The following is a 23,893-nucleotide window of genomic DNA, read 5'->3' as shown; positions in this document are numbered from 1 at the left end:
GCCAGGTGTCCCAGAGGGAGTGAACCCAGCAGGCAATGATCAAGTGATCTCTCTCCTGCCATCCATCTCCACCCTCTGACAAACAGAGGCTAGGGACACCATTCCTTACCCATCCTGGCTAATAGCCATTAACGGACTTAACCTCCATGAATTTATCCAGTTCTCTTTTAAACCCTGTTATAGTCCCAGCCTTCACAACCTCCTCAGGCAAGGAGTTCCACAGGTTGACTGTGCGCTGTGTGAAGAAGAACTTCCTTTTATTTGTTTTAAACCTGCTGCCTATTAATTTCATTTGGTGGCTCCTAGTTCTTGTATTGTGGGAACAAGTAAATAACTTTTCCTTATCCACTTTCTCCACATCACTCATGATTTTATATCCCCCCTTAGTCTCCTCTTTTCCAAGCTGAAGAGTCCTAGCCTCTTTAATCTCTCCTCATATGGGACCCATTCCAAACCCCTAATCATTTTAGTTGCTTTCTCTGAACCTTTTCTAGTGCCAGTATATCTTTTTTGAGATGAGGAGACCACATCTGTATGCAGGATTCAAGATGTGGGCATACCATGGATTTATATAAGGGCAATAAGATATTCTCTGTCATATTCTCTATCCCTTTTTAAATGATTCCTAACATCCTGTTTGCTTTTTTGACTGCTGCTGCACACGTCTCCTCGACTAACGGTGACTTGCAGAAGAGGAAAGCACACTAGGTTTCATCCTTTTTTTGCTCCTTTATGTGTATAACACTGGCTCTTTTCCCATTGGATTGTTATTTGGGAAATTCAGGTTTCGGTTACGTTTCCTGGGTGACGCTGTGGATGACCGGAGAAGTGGCAGGACTGTGACATTACAGATGCTATGCAAGTGACACCTGAGTAATTGAGAGGAGGAGGGATTTTTATTTGGATTTTCTTACACCTCTGTCTTTCCGTTAGATTTTGCTCACATGTCCCTACACTCATTCCTCCAGCTGAGCTTTGAAATCAAGAAATGAACCATGCTATAAAAATGCCAACCACTGCCATCACCGTACACTAACCACTCCTCTAAGGACTTCTCAGGATACCGGACAGAAAGCAAGGCTGAGAGACATACAGGTTGAGTACCTGTTACATACTGACACCCCCTGCCCCGGCAACAACTCACAACTGTCCCTTCTACACAGCAATAAGAAGATAAGAACGGCCAGGCTGGGACAGACCGACGGTCCATCTAGCCCAGTATCCTGTCTTCTGACAGTGGCCCATGCCATGCCAAGTGCTTCAGAGAGACTGAACAAAGCCATTTATCAAGTGATCCATCCTCTGTCATCCAGTCCCAGTTTCTGGCAGTCAGAGTCAGTTTAGGGATACCCAGAGCATGGAGTTGACCTGAACGCACGTAATTGGCAGATCACTGTTATTTGGATTGCAGTAGCGCCTGGGAGCCTCAGTCGCAGACCAGGAACCTGCTGTGCCAGGCGCTGTACATTTTCACTGCTATTCAGTGTATTATAATGGTGCCCAGGAGCTCCAGGCGTGTTCCAGGCCTCCTGTAGGTGCTGTACAAACAGAACAAAGACAGCCCCAGCCCCAAAGTGCATAATACAAAAAAATCCTGATAATTACCACTTGCGTAGCACTTTTCCTCCCATGATTTACTAGCACCAATCCTCTGTGGGCTAGTTTAGTATGTATCAATATCTGCCTTTGACAGAGGGGAAACTGAGACACAGAAGTCATGTGACCTGCTTGAGACTCCACAGGGAGGCAGTATCAGCCTGGGATTTCCTTGATAAAAAAACACTATCGTAATTGTCCAAAACAAAGGCACTTAGGATTTCCCCAGCTCTGCTACCAGGGTTAGACAGCTAGCACAGACCTGGGGGGTGGGGAAACTCATGGAAATCAGCAGCACCTGTTACACCAGGGGTGGGTGGGGAGGAGGAGAAACAGCTTTTTCAACAGCTGCACTTATCAACTCCACGAAAAGGGCAAAGCCTGGAGCCCCACGGGAGTTATTCACCACATGTTGGAATACACTAATCACAAGAACCTGCCTAACCTTTGAGCTGGCTCTCTTCACCAAGGTACTACTGACAAGTCTGCTCAGTCACACGTAATTATTTTTGACTAGGGGGTCTCATTTTCCGGATGCTCTGGTCTTCAGCCTGTTCACGGAAGAGGGAAATAATGCTGACCTTTTCTCCCCGGGAAACTTGGCTCATTGAATGAATTCTGGCGCTCATTAGGAAAAGGTCCAAGAGGCGATGAAACAAAGAACATTTTTACGCTTCCCTTTGGGGGCCATCAACCAAGTCTCCCAAATGTCAAGGAGAATCCTGCAGAGTTTAGCCAGAGTCTTGGCTGGGTGAAGCTGTCTTCCAGCACAAAACAATGTGTACGTCTCCCTCCAGCGTGTACCACTCCCCGGTGTTATTTATTCACAAGCCCACCAGCGCTTTGAAAATGTGAGTTATCTAGTAGGACTTTTATGCTCTGCGCACTCTGAAGCAAACTCCTGTCCCTTTTTTTCCATTGCTTTCACTTACCTGGTAATTCAACCCCTTAGCGTTGGTTAAAACAAAACCGAGTGTACTCCCTTTGTAAGCCTGATTGCAGCTCTTCAGAAGTCCTTTGATGGGGGAATTTCATAGCATAAGCAGGAAGGACTTCTACTTAGCAAGGAGAGTGCTACACAAGAGATTTATTCACAGAAGGCCCTGTTACATTCAGCGAAGAGAAGTGGGAAATAGCGGGCAAGTTTTGACTTTCAACGGAGGGTTTCTGTGTGGCGCAGGTCACTGGCTAAACTAAGCTATTGGAAACATAAGATATCAATACTTCCCTGCCCCTGTGCTGGGAGCTCTCCACAGATATTTTGTCAAATATTTATGATGCGATGGCGCAGCTGCGCTAGGTTCTGACCATGCATATTATAGCCAGTCAATCTCCCAGCATCGTGAGCAACGGAGGCATGATGGTTCTCGCTTATTGCCTGAAGAATGTGGGTTTTATGTCCATTCCTGGCAGTCTTTTATTTCCGTTTCGATTTTGTGCCTATCCTAAGCTGCAGGTATTTACAGAACTTAGAATCCATCTGATCCATAAAACATGGTAACAAATAAGAAAGGCAACAATAAGTACCAGCGACTGTGATCATATTCACCTGGGGATAAATACTCAAAGTGCCTCCTCCCCTACAGCTCCGAGAGAAAGGCAAGATGTGCAGCAGCCAATGAAGGTGAAAACACCCCTGGTCTGTTTCAGAGCTAGGGGATGGGGCAGCCCCATTCCCAAGTCAAGGGGCCATTCACAGAGAACACCTTACTAGCAGGTTCCAGAGTAGCAGCCCTGTTAGTCTGCATCAACAAAAAGAACAGGAGTCCGGTCATTTCCCTAATTGAATCTATTTCCCCATGTTAAAGTAGCCTCATGCCTTCATGTCAACTGTCCAAAATGGACCATCCTGATTAGCACTTCAAAAGTTTTTCTCCCCTGCTGATAATAGCTTCTCTTAATTAATTAGTCTCTTACTGTTGGTATGGGTACTTCCACATTTCCATGCTCTGTGTGTATAAATATCTCCTGTCTGTGTGTTCCATTCTATGCATCTGATGAAGTGGGCTGTGGCCCACGGACGCTTATGCTGAAATAAATGTGTTAGTCTCTAAGGTGCCACAGGGACTCCTGTTCTTTTTACCTTACTAGCAGCCACCCGTGCTGACTCTGTAGGTGCTCCGGGGTTCAAGCACCCACTGGAAAAAAAAAGAGGTGCTCAGCACCCGCAGGGCCAGATTCATCTTTTGTGGGCCCCAGCTTCCGAACCATGGCCCTGCCCCATGTCCCGCCCTGAGCCCCGCCCCTGCTTGGCCTCCTCCCCCCGAGGCCCCCTCTGCTGCTCCACCCCAATGCCCTGCCACCGCTTGGCGTTTCCCCCCCCCGAAGCCCCCCCCCACTGCTTGCAGGGGGGAAGGGCAGAGAGGAGCACCCACCGGCAAAAGCAAACGTTGCTTTATTTCTAAGCTCTACCTCGGGTGCCGTAAGCTGACCGTAACTATGGGTTATGTCTACATTGTAATAAACCCCCCACGGCACCGAGTCTCAGAGCCTGGGGTCAGCTGAGTCAGGCTTGCAGGGCTTGGGCTGGGGGGTTACAAACTGCAATGGAAATATTCAGGCTCGGGCTGCAGCCTGGGCTCGGAGACCCTCCAGCCCGAGCCTGAACAGCTACACTGCATCCTTCTAATCCTGCAGGCTGAGCCCCGCGAGCCTGAGTCAGCTGACCCGGGCCAGCGGTGGCTGCGCCGCAGGTCGTTTAGCGCACCGTCGTCGTACCCTATGGGGTGAGTGCCTTAGGTGGGCCTCTTTATTTCTTATGCTGCAATAGCATCAAGGAGCCCCTGTCATAGACCAGGACCCCATTGTGCTAGGCGCTGCGCAAACAGAGACTAAAACGCTGGTGCCAACCCCTAGTGGTGTTTCATCCCACTGTCTATTGAGAGCACATTTATAAACAGCTTTGAAGGGGCTACTCAGTGATTCCTATCGTTTACAATTATGCTACATACCTAAGGAGTATATGTCCTAGATGGGGCTCCACCATGGTTTGAAGCCACCTGTTGGACAGCTGAGTTAACTCTTTATCCAGGCACTGGTTGATAATCAATTAGCCCCTTCTAAACCATTTCTAAGTGTAATGTGTGACTAGCATTTTAATAGCCATGGAGAAGCCAGGTAGATCAGAGCCTCAGAGGAAGAGTAAAGACATCAACAAGAGTAGGTTGGGTAGCTTTAAGGGGACATTTAGACACACGGCACCCAACTGAGTAGATGCCACTTTAGGTCTAACAGTTATTAGTAAACAGATCAGACTAGATCATAGTCGTGGGAGTTGTTGCTGCTGAAGCTAAATCTTCTGGATGAGACATAAACCCTGTTCTGACTGGATGTGCTAGTTAAGGTCCCATGGCAGATTTTGTAGCAATAGTGGGTATTAGCCCACGTGTCCCGGTTAAATTCGAAGGTGCTCAGACATTCTCCTGGCCTAAATCCCTCTTGCAATTCCCAGCGGAACTCAATACTGCTCCTTCCACATCCTAAGCTGTTGTGTATTTTTGTTATGCCTTGTTTAAACGCCGTTTGCCTTCTGCCCCCGCGGGGGACACTTTTAATCCGCCACTGATGATAGGAAGTTTGTTGAGTAGCATGCAAAATGCTTTAGGTCGAGAGGCACTGAGAAAAGAGGTGGATGTACTGGATGCACCTTGCCTTTTTAATTATTTATTTTAACTGAGAGTCAAATGAAATTCAGAGCCAGTCCTTGTGAGATATATACAATTTTAGTCTGTGCAAAAAAGCTGTCCCTCGGCCATCCAATAAAATAAACGGGAGGCAACTGCTTGTGACACCTCTGCAATGGAATTGGATTTGCAAAGGTGCTGGGAAATTGAGCAGTGGACATTCACCAGCTTCGATTCTACAGGAGCATAGTCCAGTTAAAAACCAGAACAAGCCCCGGGTCATATTCCGCCTCCTCTGTAAGTTCTGTGTGCCGCCGCGTATTCAGAGGACACTCATCACAAAACCCCAGCGGGCTCCCCACTACTCCTAGTAGCACTTCTGATCTGGTGTACGCCCAGTGGGACAAACCTGCACTGCAGTCATCATGTCGCATTGCAGCATCGTGCTATGGGTACTGCGGTGTTGGGACAAGCTTACAAGGGGGGATGCAGTCTGATGACATCAGAGAGTCACAGGGACCACCACATCACCTAGCCTGAGCTGGATAGCACAGACCACCTATGCCACCCGGCACCTGCACACTCACCCCAAGAGTGGGCATGAGACCACTTCAGCTGAGACCCACGGGAGACTAGATCATTATGTGCTGTCACAGGCAGAGAATAGGAGGGGCCAAGGTGCACCAGTACCCGAGGTTCCTGCAATGGCAGGAAAATGATTAAATGAGATATACCCAGACAATCCTGGCAAGGGACCTGCACCCATATGCTGCAGAGGAAGGCGAAACCCTCCCCCATCCACCCGGTCACTGCTAATCTGACCTGGGGAAAAATCCCTTCCCAACCTCAGGTACAGCAATCAGTTATGAGCATGTGAGCGAGAACCAGCCAGCCAAGCACCAGCACGAGAGAATCCTCTATGTCACCCCAGAGCACTGACCATCTCTAGCTGTGGCCATCTCTGATGCTTCAGAGGAAGGAGATTAAAAAAACCCTCGTATAATACATTGGGGATGGGGTGGAAATATCCTTTCCTGACTCTTGCCAGTGGCCAGCTGAAACCCTGCAGCATGAGTTTTAGGAGCATAGGATTTCAATCAGAAGTGAGCCTCAGGGCTACTGCGCCCTGCCCCCCACCACCACAAGCAACCCCACTGTACAAACACACACAGACGTTTTTTCAGCTCTCTTTTCACACTAATTACGTTGTTTGCCCCACAACTCCTACTGGGAGGCTGTTCCAGAACCTCACCCCTCTGATGGCTAGAAACCTTCTGATTTGCCAGCTCAGTTTGTTCCTGGCCAGTTTATATCCATCTGCTCTTGTGCCATCCAGAGGTGCGGGAACTAGGGGAGGTTTCACTGGGAGAAGTTGGCCAGTGCTGGTGCCGTCAGAAGCATATGCAAGCTTTATAACAGCGGTCACCCCCCCCACCAATCTGTGCGACGTGCCCCCCTAGGGGGCACGGCTGAGGCCCGGATCAGCCCCCGGGGCGGTGGGGAGGTGGGGAGGTAGCGCCACCCAGCTCTGCTCCTGGGTCCGGCTGCCAGTCCAGGGACTCTGCTCCCAGCCCTGCACACAAGGTCCCAGCTTCCGCTAGTCCCAAGCTCCAGGGCCCAGCTATGGTCCCAGCCAGGCCCCCCTTACTCCTGTCTGCATCCCCCCTCCCGGAGCCACAGCCCCGCTCTTGGTCCCAGTTGGGGGGGGGCACGATAGGGCTAAGGGGGGCATGAGGTAACTGGGGACCACTGGCTTTCAACACGCCCACTGTAAAAAGTGTCCCAGCACCACTGGTGCCAACAGTATCCTTTAGCTTAAGTAGCTCTTCAGCTGCTCCGGTATTTACCCCACAACGTATGTATAGAGCAGGGGGTCTCAAACTGGGGGTCGGGATGAGGTTATTACATGGGGGGTGGCGAGCTGTCAGCTTCCACCCCAAACCCTGCTTTGCCTCCAGCATTTATAATGGTGTTAAATATATAAAAATTGTTACTAATTTATGGGGGGGGTCACACTCAGAGGCTTGCTATGTGAAAGGGGTCACCAGTACAAAAGTTTGAGAGCCACTGGGGTAGAGAGCAATCGGATCCTCTCTCGGCTTTCTGTTTGTGAGACTAAACAAGCCAAGTGCCTGCAGTCTCTTCTGATACACCAGACCCTCCATGCCCCTGGTCATCCCAGTAGCTCTTCCCCACAGCTGTTCCAGTTTAAATGAATCTTTCCTGAACATGGGTGACCAGAATTGTATACCGAGTTCCAAGGGAGGTCTTCCAGTGCCTTGTACAATGGCATTAATTCTTCTCTGACTCTGCACTTGCCACAGCTGCATCACATTGATGGCCCATAGTCATTCTGTGATCGACCCACACACCTAAGTGTCTGTTCCTCGTCTGTCACGTCCAACTGATAAGCCCCCAGCTTGTAGCAGAAATTCTTATTATTAGACCTTAAGTGCATGACCTTGTACTTTTACATAAGAACATAAGAATGGCCAGACTAGGTCAGACTAGGTCAGATAGGGAGGATGGAGCATTCCATAAAAAGCACATTTCCTATGGCCTTGTTCAGCTGACACCAATTTTCCTTTTTAGACCCCCAGTCCTGCTTGTGATCACTTTCTGTGATTTCTCAGCTCTCTGATCTGCCCTCTCATGTCTACCCTCTAGCATCACCGCTTGTACACAGAAAATGTTCTATAACAACTGGGAAATGAATTCCTTGGGGCCCTTGCAATCAGAGGATAAATGAAAGCAAAAAGAAATGCAACTGTTGCCAAAATCCCATGGGAGTTCCTCCCCTAGTATGTAACAGTCCCCAGTGCCTTTACTAGTATGATTTATTTATTCTCTCTCATTGGAGCTGTCTGAGTGAGCAGTGAAAGAAAGAATAGCGTATCGATGTACAGAGCAATAATATGAATTCGGGGAAATGTAGACCCGTTTCGTGATACATTCCATCTGACCTCTCCGCCTTTTCCCTTTCTCTTCCTGTCCCCTAGTCCTCCTCTTCTCTTCTCTTCTCCTTCACGACTGCCTAATTGTATGGGTTAGCCTGTGAAATGTGCAGTATTTGGTAACACACACAAGCTGTAAGTCATTCACCTTTTTGTATTTTTCATTTGTTTCTTTATGCACATTAATAAATTTAATGACAAAACATGTTCTTTTTCCTTGAGAAAAAATAATTGATAGGAATGATTGGCAAACAATGGGAAGAAATAACTCCTCCTGAATTCGAGGAGTGTTTCTGGCTTGGTCTACACTGAAAGGTTAGGATGACACAGATACAGTGCACAGGAATGTAGCTCCCGTAATGCAGACGTGGCCTAAGTCCACCATGCTAAAGCATGACAACCCGCAGAGAAAGGACACAAATCTATTCCACTTTTTAAATTTCAGTCCATTGACAACATTCTCTCTAGAGTCCAGGTCAGCTCTTATCCCCATGCCCTGGGAAAACCCTGCCATTTGTGGCTAGCTGTTCACTGCCACAGGCAAAGCGTTGCTGTGGGACTGCCCCGGGTACTCGACTTACAAGATGTGGGATGGACTTGGGGAGATCAGAACTACAGGGCATCCTTCATTGCCACTGGCCATAGTGATCACTAAATTTGTGATGCTCTAATGTATGGTAGGGAGGAGAAGGTATCATCTCTCTACTCCCATACACATCCTCCATCCATCCCCACATACATCTATCTGCCCGTCTATCTTAGGCTATGCCTACAGTGCACTTTTGTCAGTGAAAAAAACACCCCCTTGACCGACAAAAGTTTTACCAATGAAAAGCGCCAATGTGGACAGTGCTTTGTTAGCAGGAGACGCTCTGCCTTTGACAAAGCTACCACTGCTCATAGGGGGTGGTTTTATTTTGCCACCAGGAGAGCCCTCTCCTGCCAGCAAGGAGCGTCTATGCAGGACACCTTTCAGCAGCATAGCATCCAGAGTTATACTGCCGCCCATCCCCATAGTATCTGACCACCTTCCATGTATAATAAATAGCAATAACTAAGTCCCTACTGTACTTCACGGAGCATCTGGCGCTATTAATTTCCTCTTTCTGGCAAACGGGCCAGTCATGACAATCTGAAGCTCTGAACCACAACAGGACACCTATTGCCGATCCCTTTTTGAGACATGTTGCTCCAGATCAATGGTTCTTTGTCTATGTCAGCCCCCCCCACCCCGACATTTCATATTTAGAAATACACACATGGGCACCGCACTGCGTGTAAGTCTTCCTTTTGTAATGGAACTCAGCAGTGTAGGAATCACACACGAGCACAAGTCAGATGTCGTTTTGCCCCCAAACCTTCACCAGAGGGTCAAATTTTGCTGTCAGTTACACTGGTGCCCATCTGGAGTAACTCCACTGAAGGTAATGAAGCCACTCAAATTAACACTGGTGTAAACGGATAGTCAGTCTTTCATGATGGCCCTGTGATACGATACGTAACACCTGCCACCCTGAATTCAGTAATCAAAGACCCCTGAATTTGTTAAGAACACCCACAAATTACATCGATACAACAAAGTAAATTCCAAGTGACTATCCCGTGCACCTGCACAGGCTGTGGGTGGTTAGGAGTCAATGGTCCCACAGCATGGGTGTGTTGAGCACAGGGGCTGCATGGATAGAAAAGCCAGGACTGCATGTCTTAGGATACTTAGGAACAGGAGGGCAAGTCAGCCTTTGCTCTGAGATCAATGCTAAATGCTGACATAATTGCTATGGAATATTTAGCTACAGTACAGCATGGACAGCATCTCATACGCATCTCCGCAGCACACAGTTTTAATTCTACCTTGCCTAGGGCGAAATCCTTGAGGGCAAGAAAATGAAAGGGCCCCTGGAAACGCTCTGAATTTATACCAGCATCGGTAAACATTGCAAGAGGAATTTTGAGGCCAGTGGCTGATCCAGAATTATCCCCCTTATCGCCTCCAGCTCGCCACGGCACTCAGAGTAAAACTTTCAGCCCTGCCGGCGCTGCAGCTCTCCTGACTTGGGAGCAGCAGCAAGGCGGTGGAATGCTGCTAGCGCCAACAAGCTGCCCAGAGCGCTCGCTAGGGCAAGTCATGTAGGTGAATTCTCCAGTATCAGCCGCTCACTTGCAGCGAGCATCGGAGACGTAGGGTAGCACTGCAACACTAATCGCCTGGTGTTGGAGATGACCAAGGAATCCGATGTTCCCTCTGTTCACTCTTGGGGGCGGGGGGGAGAATGACTCATAAAATACAGAGACAAGGTGGGAGAGGTGATCTCTTTTATTGGGCTAACTTCTGTTGCTGGGAGAGACAAGCTTTCGCGCTACACAGAGCTCCTCTCCAGGCCTGGGAAAGGCACTCACCGGCCTAGCTGAATACAAGGTGGAAGAGATTGTTTAGCATAAGTAGTTAACACACATTTCAAGGGACCATTCGAGGTGAAGTGATTCATACCTTTCCAGTCATAAGGAGGAAAGGGGCAGGGAAGGAAGCAGCTCAGAGGAGGGGTTGTTAGTGGGTTACAGATCGTTGTAATAAGCCAGTGTCCTTGTTCAGTCCATGATTTTTAGCGTCTAGCAAAGTTCTGACTTTAAGCTCCCAGGCTCGTCTTTTGAAAGCCTCGTGCAGGTTTCCTTTGAGGATGGGGGCTGATGGGTCAGACGGAGAGCGATCGCTTTGCGAAACGTGGTCACCCACAGGCGATAGGGGGTTTGTCTTTGTATGGTCTCTTGAAATAGGTGCTAACTACTCATGCTAACCCATCCGGGTTCAGACCCTGTATTTAGCTGTGACCCTTGGAGCCAGATCCGAAGAGCTCGGTGCAACTGCCAACGCTCAGCTCTCTCACTAACAGAAGCTGGCCCCGTAAAACATACTGACTACTCACCTGGTCTCTCGAATGTCCTGGGACTAGCATGGCTACAGCAACATTCCAGAAACTACACGGCAGCCCCCTAAACGGCTCCCTGTTGTTTGCAAGAGAGGGAGGAGTGGGAGGGGAAGAAAAGGGGGGTTGAGTTTGAGATCCTCAACATCATTTAGGCACCTAACTCCCACTGGGCTGGAGCCTGGGCTCTGAAACCCAGACAAGGGGGTGGGTCTCAGGCCCCAGGCTCCAGCCGACTGGGACAGCCTACAGTGCTCTTTGTACTGCAAGCCCGAGTCAGTTGACTCAGGCTCTGACACTTGCTGCTGTGTTGTGGGTTTTTTTGCAGCGTAGACATACCCTAAGTATCGTTACACAAGAAATATGTGGCAGAGCAAGGAATTAAACCTGGGTCTCCCAACGACAAGGGAAGCTCCCACACCACTGGGCTATCCTCCCTCTCTGCTCAGTTACCGGCACTGAAAATCTCTGGACTTCTGGTCTGTCAAGCTTCTGACGTTCCATTTCACCCCACCAGCCACATGCTGCTCATGTAAAAGGGAGCTGGGTCCGGGGCGGGGCAAGATAATCCAGGTTCTTTGTTTGGGGGGGGTCTACATTTAATTCTGACATTAAAAGTTTCAAGCGGTGGAAATCAGATCCACGGTTCTAATCAGATCCATCTCTACTAACGCAGACCTGAAGTGCCAGAGATCCGCGTGTAAACCAAACCATCTTAGAGGAATGTGTTTCAGCCCCCTAACCCTAACCTTCCCCGCACTTTGGCCAGTCCACACTATAAACTTACTTTGGTATAACTACATTGCAGTTCTACCGACCTAACCCCTGGTGTAGACAGCACTCTGTCGGCAGGAGGGCTTCTCCCATTGACACAGCTACCACCTCCAGGCAACGTGGATTAACTATGCCAAGAGAAGAAGCCCTCCCGTCGGTGTAGCAGCATCTTTGCTGAAGTGCTACAGCAATGCAGCTGCCCCGTTGCAGCATTTTAAGTGTAGACCTGCCCTTAGTGATGACGCAAAGACAGAGGCAGCCACCGCAGCAGAACCATTGCATTGCACTGCAGCTTTCAGACCCCCTCTGTCGCAGCTGTGAGGTTAGATACACTACCAGCTGTATTTCCACCCTAATCTCTGTAGGGGGTGCTGCAGAGGCCATATTTATTGGCCTGGCCCCTTACCCCACACTAACCCCCAAGAGGAGACCTGATAAGGATAAAGGGCCATATCTGATCATGTCATTGCAAGGAGCCTTGATGTACAATGAATGTAAAATAGCACAAACATGTGTTAACCAATTTGTGATTGTGCTGCCTCACAATGACGAGGGGTTTTGATCTTATTTGGGTGTGACCTGAATCAGAGAGTTTGCTTGCAGCCCACATCTTTTATTGTATTAAATAACAAGCGTCTGTAATGCTCCTTGATAGTTTCCTAAGTGGATTGTAGCCTCATCCTTTATGGATTTCATGCTGCTTTTAGTCTTTTAATGCAATTCTATGGTGTATTTCTCATCTCTTTTTTTGTGAAACGTGTTACATAATTAATTGGTTTGCAATGGTTCACTTTATCAGACATTTCCAGCAAACAAACACACGCTTCTCTTCGACTGTGTTTCTTATTTACAACACTGTGGTCGGAACGATTTCCTACTTGTATTGTTGGTGTAGGTCGATATTGAACGGCAACAGGCCAATGCAGTAAAATTAACCAGGAATAGATTCCTTTCCCAATCAAATACTCATGCCACCATTTAGAGTCTCTTTTCATATATATATTGGATTTCTGTCACGTCCATGACAAAGGAAAATAAAATGATCACAGAAAGTATTGTGCAATCATTTGTTTGCCCATACATGAAAGATACCCCCTAATCAGTTGTGACTTCCTGCTAGGTTACTTGGTGTCCACTGGTTCCTCTACCGCTTTCCCCCTCGCCTTAGTTCCTCAAGCTCAGATTTTACCTTTGGGCACTGTTGTCAATTCTCGTAGGTTTCTCACAGCATTGACTGCTTTTCTTTAAGCCCCAGCTCCTGGAGTCATAGGAATAGCTCAGAACGACAGCTTTCAGGGTTTTTTTTTTAAATAAGTAAGTTTCTGGTCCTCGTGATTATAGATAAATGCTGGAAAATCCCTAAAGGTGCAAAATACAGAAGCCAAATAAAAACAATTCCAGATGTACTGTTGTGTGGCCTCGTGGTCTCCTTCTTGGGGGGTTAGCACCTACAGGCAGAGTCCTTGGAAGGACAACACAGGCACAAGCTTAGTAAGTGCAGAACTTGCATCGAATACTCTAAGAAGGTGCAGAGGCAGCTGATGCTGCTGACTCCAAGTCCGTTAACTTTCTGCCAGGCAGGAAACACTCCCCCTCTGATCTTCCTGTTAGGGTTCATTCCTGAGTCTGGATTGTCGACTCCCGGAGCAGCCCCACCCTTTAGGTGCTGTCTGCGGATGTGCTGCACACAGACACCCAGCCAGTCCCCTGACTGGCTGACACTGCTTCCCCCTTGTGAAAAAGACACATCCTCACTTCTAAAAAACAGAACAACCTATGGAAACACAATCTTCGTGCCAACCGGGGTCCCACTACCTCCCTTTGGAAGGAAATGCCATTTGGTATAGCCAGACGTGCTCTGCTGTGGTGGAACCCATCAACTTCCTGGCAGCCCAGTCAATGCAGATTACAGCTGCTCTCCATTGCAGCTAGTACAGCCTGACTAATCCCTGGCTGGGAGCTTCTCAACTCCAAGATGTCTCCCACCTCGTTATATGTAGCACTTGCAACATCTGCAGCAAGAACACAAGGCAACAATGGGTTTCCCTGGTCTATTGTTTGAACCATGCGGAATTAGCCAGTTAACAGGCCCACTCTGTTTTGCTGTAAGACGGGATCTCTCTGTCTTGCTCAGATTTCACCATCAACTCCTGACCCCCTATGTCATCCCTCTCGGGAATCATGTAGGCGCGTGGCAGCATGAAGGCCTCTCTACAGCCGCATCCTTCTCAATTCTAGCTGGAATGCGAGATGTCGCATCTGGGTTTCCATAAACCTTTATGTCAAAATCTGGCAGGGATTATCTCAGCACCTGCCCGGGCCCATTCGGATAGGTGGGGCAGAGCTTGGTTTCTCAGCATTCTCATTTATTCTCCCCTCCTCTCTAGAACAAAGAGAAACCCCTCTGATTTAGTGCCTGGCTTTGCAATCGGAGTCTCTGTTGCTAAATTAGCCGCCCAAAGCAGCCTAGCTCCCTTTTCTGCAGCACATCGTGCTTCGCCAGTGTCCCACCAGCTGGCTCCATAATGCAGCTGGGTCTGTCATTACTTGCTATACCTATTACCTGGCCTGGAATGACCCCTTCTATCTTTGAGGGGATTAGAACGTCCTCTAGCAGATCTACCTGACATGCCCCAGTGGCATCCTTCCCGCAAATTACTGCAGTGCCTTTTCCAATCATAGTGCAGGCCTCATCTTTCACATTAAGCTTCACTCCAGACCGCATCAGACAATCAGTCCCAACCAGTGCCCCGTAATCAGAGTCTACGTTAAAATCCCCCACCAATTTAAGGTTGTCAGCTTCTACAGTGATTTGCCAATTACCCATTACATTCAGTCTTTGCAGTCTTTGGCCATTTGCAACCCTGCCTTCCCTCCCCACTCCCACCCCAAAGAGGAGGGAGTTAATCTCTGTGGTGGCTTCCTTGAAAGCTTCTTTTCATCACCTTTCAGTTAACACTGAAACTCATGCCCCAGAATCAGTTCAGATCTCACATGACACTTCCCCAACTTTCTCTGTAGAGATAGACACTTCGGTGGCTTTGTCAGTAGACGGCTTGTGGCTCTGTCCCCTGCACCACTCTGTCCAATATCAGTTTTAGTCGGTGGACACTCCCGTGTAACATAGCCTGACTTTCCGTATTTCCAGCAGGCCTGGACTGGTCTTCTCTGGCATTCAGTAACTCACTCCAGTGCCCCTTGAACACTGACCAGGGTGTTGCCTTGTTTCTCCTGACTGAAAACCTGCATGCCGCCACCTCTGCACCTGTTATCACTGTGGCGTTCAGATGGAAAGGCAGCCGTTCTCCTACTTCCAGGTCAGTATCTCCACTGCTTCCTGCAGACTCTTAATAGAATCCTTGAACCCTCTGCTCTCATTGTTCTGTCCCTGAGCACCATGGCCCCGGACCCGGAGGTGTGGCTCCCTCGTGCCGCAGCAGCTCATGGATCTGCTCCAGTTCGCTTGCTGGCGTGACGGCCTCATCGAGGATCTGCAGTGTTGACACCCCCCTGGCCTGCATTAGCAATGAAGTGGTCTCATCCTTGACTGCCCTGTACTGCTTTTGCTGCTAGCTTCTGGAGCCGATTCCCATAGTCTCTGAGCATTTCCCTGGCCTGGTGTTACTGGTCTGCGATTGCTCCAGCTCCAGTGCCTCTTTCAGAGAGGGGGGCAGGCACGTGCAAACTTGCTGGACTGGGCCTCTCAACAGCAGCACCAGAAAATCCACCTTCTCTCCCCCAGACCTCTGAGTGCCACCCTGCAGCGCATTCAAGTGTCCTGCCCAGGAGCTCCAATCAGGTGTAAAAACGGGGCATTCTGGTCTGCAGCTTCTCTTGGCAGCATGTCACCCTCTTCATTGTTGTCATCAGCCATTTTCCCTCCTTCTCCTGCTACGTGCTGATCCTACCTGCTGCCATCAGCGTGGTGGGACCTTACACTCTGCTTCCTGGTGGGTTAGCAGAAGCAGGCAGAGTCCTGGAACGGCATCAGCCGAACTTGTCTTTATTACTGTACGGTGGGACGGAAGCAGCTCCCCTCCTGCTGCTGACGCTGCTGGCTACAAGCCCTTTCGCTTTCCCTGCGCAAGATGGGTGCCACCCCTCTGACCTTCCTGAGTCCGGGGTTCTTCTCCTCAGGGGAACAGATGCCCACTTTCATGCGGTAAATAAGCACCCCAACTTTCACATTAAGCCAAACATCAAGCTGATCCCATTTCAAAACGAGGCCAAACCAATCCAATCCTGAAGAACCCCAACGCTCTATGTGACTAGATCCCCCGCAGTGCAGTGTGGGACTGTGGTGGGCCCCCTGGGCACCCCTGGCTCTCTCCATCCCTTGTCCCTGCTTGCCAGGAGCCGAACAAAAAATAAAAAGAAGCTACAAGCCACCCAAGCAACAAGCTACAAGCCAAAAACTAGCCAACCAGCAACTCACAAGCCAATTAGGCCAAAAACGAGCCCAATTTCTGCATTTTTTCCATGGGTTTGGCATGTCTGCTCCGGGGCTGCCTGTGGAGGTGCCACCCACCCACCCTGGCCAGCAAAGTAACTTGGTTACAGTATTGTTTTTAAAAAGGGCACGATTTTTAAGCCAATCTTGTGACCACGGGGGGGGGGGAGGTGACCCATGATTTTTGAATGGTAGGGGCTGTCCATACTGCTTCGTTTCATGACAATTTGGGCATGTTCCATATACCTGTTCCTGTCACTAGACAATCCAGAACGAAGCAAAACTGAGTACACTTTCTATTATAGAATTAGACGCTCACTGTAGGTGGATTGATCAGTGTGTCCCCATAACGATCTTACATTTATGGACAAGACTGAAACCAAAGGTATGTTTTTTTTGACACAAGTGACTCATTAGCCAAGGTTTTTCAGCTTCCAAAGATATTAACGGGCGTTCAGCAAAGCTCTTTTGAGACTATCAATATGCTGCATTTTGTTTGCCAGATCAATAACAATTAAATCCTCTTTTGTTTTAACGAAGCAGGTGAAGCTGTGACATGGCATCTGGAGCCCTCAGAGCAGCGCTATCCCCAGGCAGGGACCAATATTTTCCTTCTGCGCCTTGACTACTGGCTTTGCAAAGAGAAGCTGCAAAATGCAGAAATCCAGAGGCACTGAGCCAGCAGCCGGTTCTAGCTTCCAAGTGCAAGTGCCAAATCTTTTCATGAGGCAAAAGGAGGGGAAAACGCTACTACAGCATCGCTAACTCCTGGCCGAGAGTCAGGGGCGGCTCCAGGCCCCAGCACGCCTGCGGGAGGTCCGCCGAAGCCGTGGCACCAGCGGACCCTCTGCAGGTAAGCCGCCAAAGGCAGCCTGCCTGCCGTGCTTGGGGCGGCAAAATCCCTAGAGCCGCCCCTGCCGAGAGTGAAACACCCAAGAGACTAAACGAAAGGGTAAAGGCAGCACTGACACTCCAGAGTTTTAGAGGGGTAAAAACCACAGGGCCAAATTTTGCCCTCATGAGCCAGACTTCCTGTGGACCAATGAAGCGCATCACAAGTCTCTTAGGCCCACAGTCGTCTGAACTGCAGACAAATTCTTATTTATGTGACAATCACCATCAGCCAATACCTGGGGCTGAACCAGGGACCTCGAGAGCATGAGTCACTATGGCTTGAACTACAGAGTCAGAACGTGCAGAAGAGACTGTAACAGACTCATGTCCTCAGTGGATCGGTGAGGCCTGCCCCTAGGGCTGCCAACTTTGGTTGGATGAATTCCTGGAGATTTCATTAATCTTTAATTCCTGGAGACTCCAGGACAATCCTGGAGGCTGGCAACCCTGCCTGCCTCACACACAGAGCTCAATAAGTTACATACCTCCAGCCCCACAGAGCCAGGAGTCACATGTGTGCATCTGAGGGTTGTAAGCTGTCTCACGCCGGTCATTTGAGGAATTGCTTGGACTGAGTCATTTGCTGGGGACTCTCTGAAGAGCACTAACGGGCCCGTCTGTCCCAGCCTCTGGAAGGAGGTGGACAGAACAAGATGCCAGAGTGGCGCAGAGGGAAAGCCATGCATGTCGTGTCCTGGAAAACAGGCCCGGCTCAGTCCCGCAGCCTCCTGACACTTGTGCTGTGAGTTCGGAGAGCGTGCGGCTGGTTCTGTTGGGAAGGGGCTGGATGATTTACGTAATACGAAGGAGCCGTCCCCACCACACCTCACTGGAGCGGCCGACTAGGAAAAACAACCAAGCCTTTCTTTGTAGGTTAGCAAGAGGCTGATTAAAGCACCCAAGCTGCTTAGCTGAGGGCTTGTCTACAGCACTGGGGCAGTGGCACCGCTCCGGCGCTTGGTGAAGATGCAACCTATGCTGATGGGAGAAGCTCTCCCATTGGTTTAGTTTCTCCACCTCCCTGAGAGGCAGAAGCGAGGTCGGCGGGAGAAGCGCCGGAGCGCTGTCTACATCAGGAGTTTGGCTGGTGTAACCGCATCGCACGGGGCGTGGATTTTCCACATCCGTCAGCCACGTAGTTATATTGACAGAAGTTTGTAGCATAGACCACAGCTAAGGCTCCAGCCTGCCCTGTCTAATGGGGGCAGCCAGAAGCAGCCTTTTTTTCCCCACCCCAGCCCCAGCAACAGACATTTAGCTGCCTCTTGACTCATTTCTGGACTTAGCCTCTTGGGAGAGAGAGACACACACACATCCAGCGGGGGAGCGCAGTTGACTTAACAGGCCCTCTCACTCTGCTTATAGGAAGCCCATCTCCACCCAGGTTGCACGGCAGACACTCCCCATGCCTGGTCTGAGGATGCGGACAATGAGAGATTCCTGTGGCAGCCCATCTCGGGCCAGAGCCCCCTGGGAGCCCACGGAGCCTGATCTCTGGAAAGGATTTGGTTTTAGTGGGGCTTGCAGGGGTTGTGGGATTTAACTGAAGGGCGCTCAGAGGCTGTGACCGGCTGGGGGCGGCAGTGGCAGCCAAGGGCAGGAGAAGGAAGGGAAGGGCAGTGACGCTGGGGTTACCGCCAGAGGCAGGGAAGCGAATCAGAACATGGCGAGAGCCAAGAGCAGAGACACAGACGGGGCCAGACCTGCGCAGAGATTTGGGGTCCGTCTACACAACACAAAGCCGAATGACTTGCCGCTCGCACAGAGGTACCTGCGCGAGCTGTGCTGTGTCCAGCCTGCCAGACCCAGCATTGAGGAGGCTGCAGAAGCAGGTACGTACCCGGGGTGGGGTCAGGCCGGCTTGTACAGCCCAGGCTGAAGAACGCGCCATTGCGTCCTCACTGCTCCATCTAGCCAGCGAACTAGCTCAGATACATCTACACGAGCTGCACATCACAGCCTGGCTGCTGTATCTGTGAACAGCAGACGTGAGTCTCACGCTTGCTGGGGAGGTGAGACAGACCCATGGCAGGGGTCGGAAAAAAGAGGGGCAACAGGGTACGAAAGCCAATGAGATCCCTCCCTTCCCCAGGAAGCCAGACCCTTCCCTCAGGCCATGGTTAGTTAATTCAAACACACCCCAGAACCGTCTCCCTGGCCAAAGCGGGCTGCAGGGGCCCAGAGGAGCAGAGCAGGGACACTCCGCTTCCTTTAAAGCCCAGCAGATGGGAAGGCAGGGGTCAGCGCACAGGCAAGGTGTCCCAGTCCCAGTCCCAGAAGGGTTTCTCTGGAGTTTGGAGATATTTTTTCTCAGCTGGAAAGGGTACAAATCTCTCCATCGGCCAGGCCTTGCTCACAAAGCACCCGGAAATCATGGGGATGGCACTGCTGGAAACATCTCAATCTGCTGGCAAGGGGGAAGTACAATACACACCTGCCCCCTTACCATCTTCTCCGCTGTCCTGCCCCCCCCCCCACTTCCTTCCATTCACTTTTCTTTCCACTTAGCTGATCTCCTAACTAACCCCCCACCTCTCCCAGACTCCCCAAAATAAAAAAATAATCATGGAACTAACATGCCATCTGCTGCCACCACCACTTTGTTCACTCTGCTGGCGTCTTCTACTCCTTCCCCCAGCCTGTGTCCATCTGGTCTATTTAGATCATAGGCAGGGCCTGTCTACTGCTATGTGTTTGCACAGCACCTAACACAACCCTCCTTGGTTGATGCACTACCGTACTACTACTACTAACAGACAACCATAATAACCCAAGCATCGGGAGCAGCAAAGACTCGAGCTTCTTTCTGGGGTTTTAAGTTCATTACTGCGTTCTGCATGTATTGCAGGTCAACATGGCAAAGCTCTCCGTAAGAAAAGGAAAGCGTTGCTGGGTCCCACTATGCGGAGTCAGTTTAATTCCAAATACATTTACATTTTAATGCAAATGCCTGGAAATCATCAACTTCTTCAATTACCTGCTGAGTGTTCCCAGTGTTTCCATGGGAACAGCAACTGTTAATCACCATGATTTATATTTATATCTTGGTAGTGTCCAGAGGGCCCAATCAGGCCTCATTGTCTCAGGTGCTGTACAAATACAGCGGAAGGTGTGGTCCCTGGTTGATGATCAGAAGCCTGGATTTTAAGTGGTTCAAAGAGGGTAAATATCATCAAAGTTAATTTCCACTTCTAAACACCTCCTGGTACCTTTATTTGCACTGCCTGCAGGACCCTACTTTACCAGTAGCTCCTCCATGGAGAATGGAGCCTTATCTCCAGTAGGAGTTTACCAGCCTTCTGGACGTAAACACACACCTTTTGGGCAGTGAATACCTACCCTGCAATGCTACTAAACCAGCGGTACAGGCCTGATGTCCAAACTGTTTAGAAAGTCAGAGAAAGCTGGGAGCAAAAAGACTAATCCGCATGTGATGTGTTTCAGCCACAAGAACTGGGCCTTTATGGCTCTTGGAGGGGCCCCAGGGGGTGTGTCTACACTACGATAAAACACCCACAGCACTGACTTTCAGAGCCCGGGTCAGGTGATGGGCTTGCGGGGCTCGGGCTGTGGGGCTATCCAGTTGCAGTGTAGATGTTCAGGCTCAGCCCTAATGTCTACACAGCGATTGGATAGCCCTGAGCCTGCTGATCCGGGCCAGCTGTGGCCATGTAGTGTAGACATACTCAGGTTGTCTTAGCAACAAGCTGAGAGAGTCTAGACACTGAAAGAAGTGCAGAGTTGCCAACCACGAGCACTCAAATGTCATGAGTTGGGCCTCAAAAAATCATAACTTTTTAAAAACTAATACATTTGGGATGTGTTGTATTTGTTTTAGCTCACACTTGGGTCACGTTTTCAAGCTTTTCTCTGCAGCCAGGAAGACTAGAAACTTACTTTTTTTAAAATGAAATTTGGGATTCTCACCTAGTCCCCGGATTCCAGGAGGTGGGGCTTTAACAAACACCAAACATTGGGAGACTCACAGTAAAACCACAAGAGTTGGCAACAGTTGTGGAATAACTCGATCTGAGTTTCCAGTGGGTAACGTTAATGGGATGAGGCTGCTGTCCCTTTCTGGACATGGCGAGTGTGTGTGTGTCACTTGGCAACTTGCTCAAACTCAGCTTGTGGATCGAACAGCTGGAAAAATAATGAGCTTCACCAACAGGGCTACTGCTGCCATCCCCTGCCATCCCCTGCCCAGGGCCGGCGCAAGGATGTTTCGCCTTCCACCTTGCGCCCTCCTCCCCCCCGCAGCCCCGCCCCGCACCCCCACCCTGAGGCGCCCCCCCCGGCAGCTCCCCCCTTCCGCCCTGAGGCACCCCCCCTGTGGAAGCTCCCCACTGCCCACCCTCCGCCTTGAGGCACTCCCCCTCCAGCTCACCCCTGCTCCGCCTCCTCCCCGAGCACGCTGTGGCTGCTTCCCTTCTCCCGCCTTCTGGGCTTGCAGCGCCAATCAGCTTAGGTGCTGCAAGCCTGGGAGGTGGGAGAAGTGAAGCAGCCATGGCGTGCTCGGGGAGGAGGTGGGGCAGGGGTGAGCTGGGGCGTGGAGTTCCCCTGCGTGCCACCCCCCCATTTACTTGCTGCAGGCGGCCCTCCCTGCGCTCCCCTGCCCCAGCTCCCTCTGCCTAAATGGCACCCCCCAAATCCCAGTGCCCTGCCCCTGCCACCTCCATTATCCTCATCCCAAATGAATTCTGAGGCAGAGACACTGCACCAGCTCCCATCACAACCTCCACTGGGTTTAGCTGGATCCATACAACACCTAGGACGGAAACATTCCATTCCTTCGATCTACCCTTGTTCCTCACCCTTCCTATCCTTTTTCTGCCTTCTGTCTAATAAGAGCCCGGCTTAGCCAGCCAAGGTAAACTCATCTTTTCTAACACCACTGTCACGAAAAGAAAAGAAAAGAAAAGAAAAGAAAAGTAAAGAAAAGAAAAGAAAGCTCTAAAGAATGTTTTTAGCCCAAATGGCCAAAATCTCAGTGTGGCTAATAGAGCTGTTTGCTCTGCCTGTATTTTCCAGCAACGAGATTGTAAGGGACAAAGGATTAGAGACAAAAGTCACATTTTTCTTTCCATTCTGCATCTGTTTTGCTTTGTCTTTGAAAGAAACAGGGTGGGACTTTAATGCTAACAACCCAACAGTGATCATCTAAAATGACTCTGTCTTGTTCCCCCACCAACAGTTCACACTGTCTTTTAATACCATGTAAAGACTCAGATGCACGTCTTGTCTCTTAAAAAATTCTATAAGACTAAACTGAACAAGGGAAACTGTTTACATCAAAAGCTGCCTTAACTTTTTAAGTTTCAAATGCTTTAACCGCTTCTCTGTCTTCTGTGTATTTAACAAAAGGTTAACAGGTCTTTGGTGGTGGCTGTTACAATAGGAACTGCTGGTGATAACTTGCGGGGAAACCTGGAATCACATTCAGCACCCCCACCCATGAACACAACACTGCACTGCAATCTGAGAAGCACACAGAAATGCTCTGCAGTAGGTCTAACAAACAACTGCTGGGGAAAAAGAACTATGACATTATAACTTTGGAAGGAGTTGGAAAAGAAACCAATTTTTCAAACACATTGGTTTAAAACGTCAAAGGAGATTCCTTTCATACTCTGCACTAGGGTGACCAGATGTCCCGGTTTTATCAGGACAGTCCCGATTTTTGAGTCTTTTTCTCATATAGGCTCCTATTACCCCTCACCTCCTGTCCCGATTTTTCACACTTGCTGTGTGGTCACCCTACTCTGCACCAAGTGTAGACTCAGACTCTAATTACTGAGACCCTTCCTCGTTACAATATACAGCATAACACATGCTGATCTATATCCACTGCACAGGCGAAGGAAGAAGCATCCAGGAAGAAGAGATGCTAAAGTCAGCAGGTTTACTCTTCAGAACTGGCTTCCAAATTGGCTGTGTTTCTATATAGGTTTTTATACCACGCTCATCACCTTAGTATCTGAGTACCTTCCCGAAGTGGATTAAGCCACATGACTACACATCTGTCACCTGTTTTGTTCTCTCATCGTCTCCCCAGAGGGAGAAGCATGTGGAGTGGAGTGTCTTGTTTTGGAAGAGAGAGTGTGTGTGTCTTTAATATACATGTTGCTATGGGTTTATGCTAGAAACAGCTGGTCAAAAAATCATGCAACATCAGGGTTAGAAAGTATTTAGCCCAACCCCCTGCTCAAAACAGGATCAATCCCCAGACAGATTTTTACCTCACTTCTCTAAATGGCCCCCTCAAAGACTGAACTCACCACCCTGGGTTTAGCAGGCCAATGCTCAAACCACTGAGCTATCCCTCCCCCCAATATGCCTACCACTTCTAGTGGTGGAATGTGGTGAAGGTTGGGATGGTCCTTAGTTCTTAGATGCTCTTAGTCTACAACCTCAGCTCACCAAAGTCACGCTGGAGAGAGTGCTGCTCTGGATTTGGATAGTACTCGAATCGCCCAGCACTGTGAGGCTTAGCCCAATAAGTCAGCGACATGATACCCAGAATTTTAAAAAGAATGTGAGTGTGGGGACCACCTGGAGGATCCATCAGGAAGGTGACATGAATTCACAGCCAGCTCTTCCCTTTGTCAAGATGTCTAATTTAGATTCTGAAATCCCACTGTAGTCACCCGGAACCTGATGCAGAGGTCAAACACATGAGCT

At 49.6% G+C, this 23,893-nt stretch overlaps 1 protein-coding gene across 1 annotated transcript in view; it reads right to left on the bottom strand.

Moving 5' to 3' along the window:
- LOC120384907 (acid-sensing ion channel 2) overlaps nucleotides 1-23,893 on the bottom strand; it is a 1,047,281-nt gene that overhangs the window by 146,316 nt on the left and 877,072 nt on the right. The gene's annotated exons all lie outside the window — the stretch shown is intronic.

This window comes from Mauremys reevesii, linkage group 17 (genome assembly GCF_016161935.1).
Source record: "Mauremys reevesii isolate NIE-2019 linkage group 17, ASM1616193v1, whole genome shotgun sequence".
Classification (NCBI taxonomy): Eukaryota; Metazoa; Chordata; order Testudines; family Geoemydidae; genus Mauremys; species Mauremys reevesii.
This window is presented reverse-complemented; position numbering and strand designations above follow the sequence as displayed.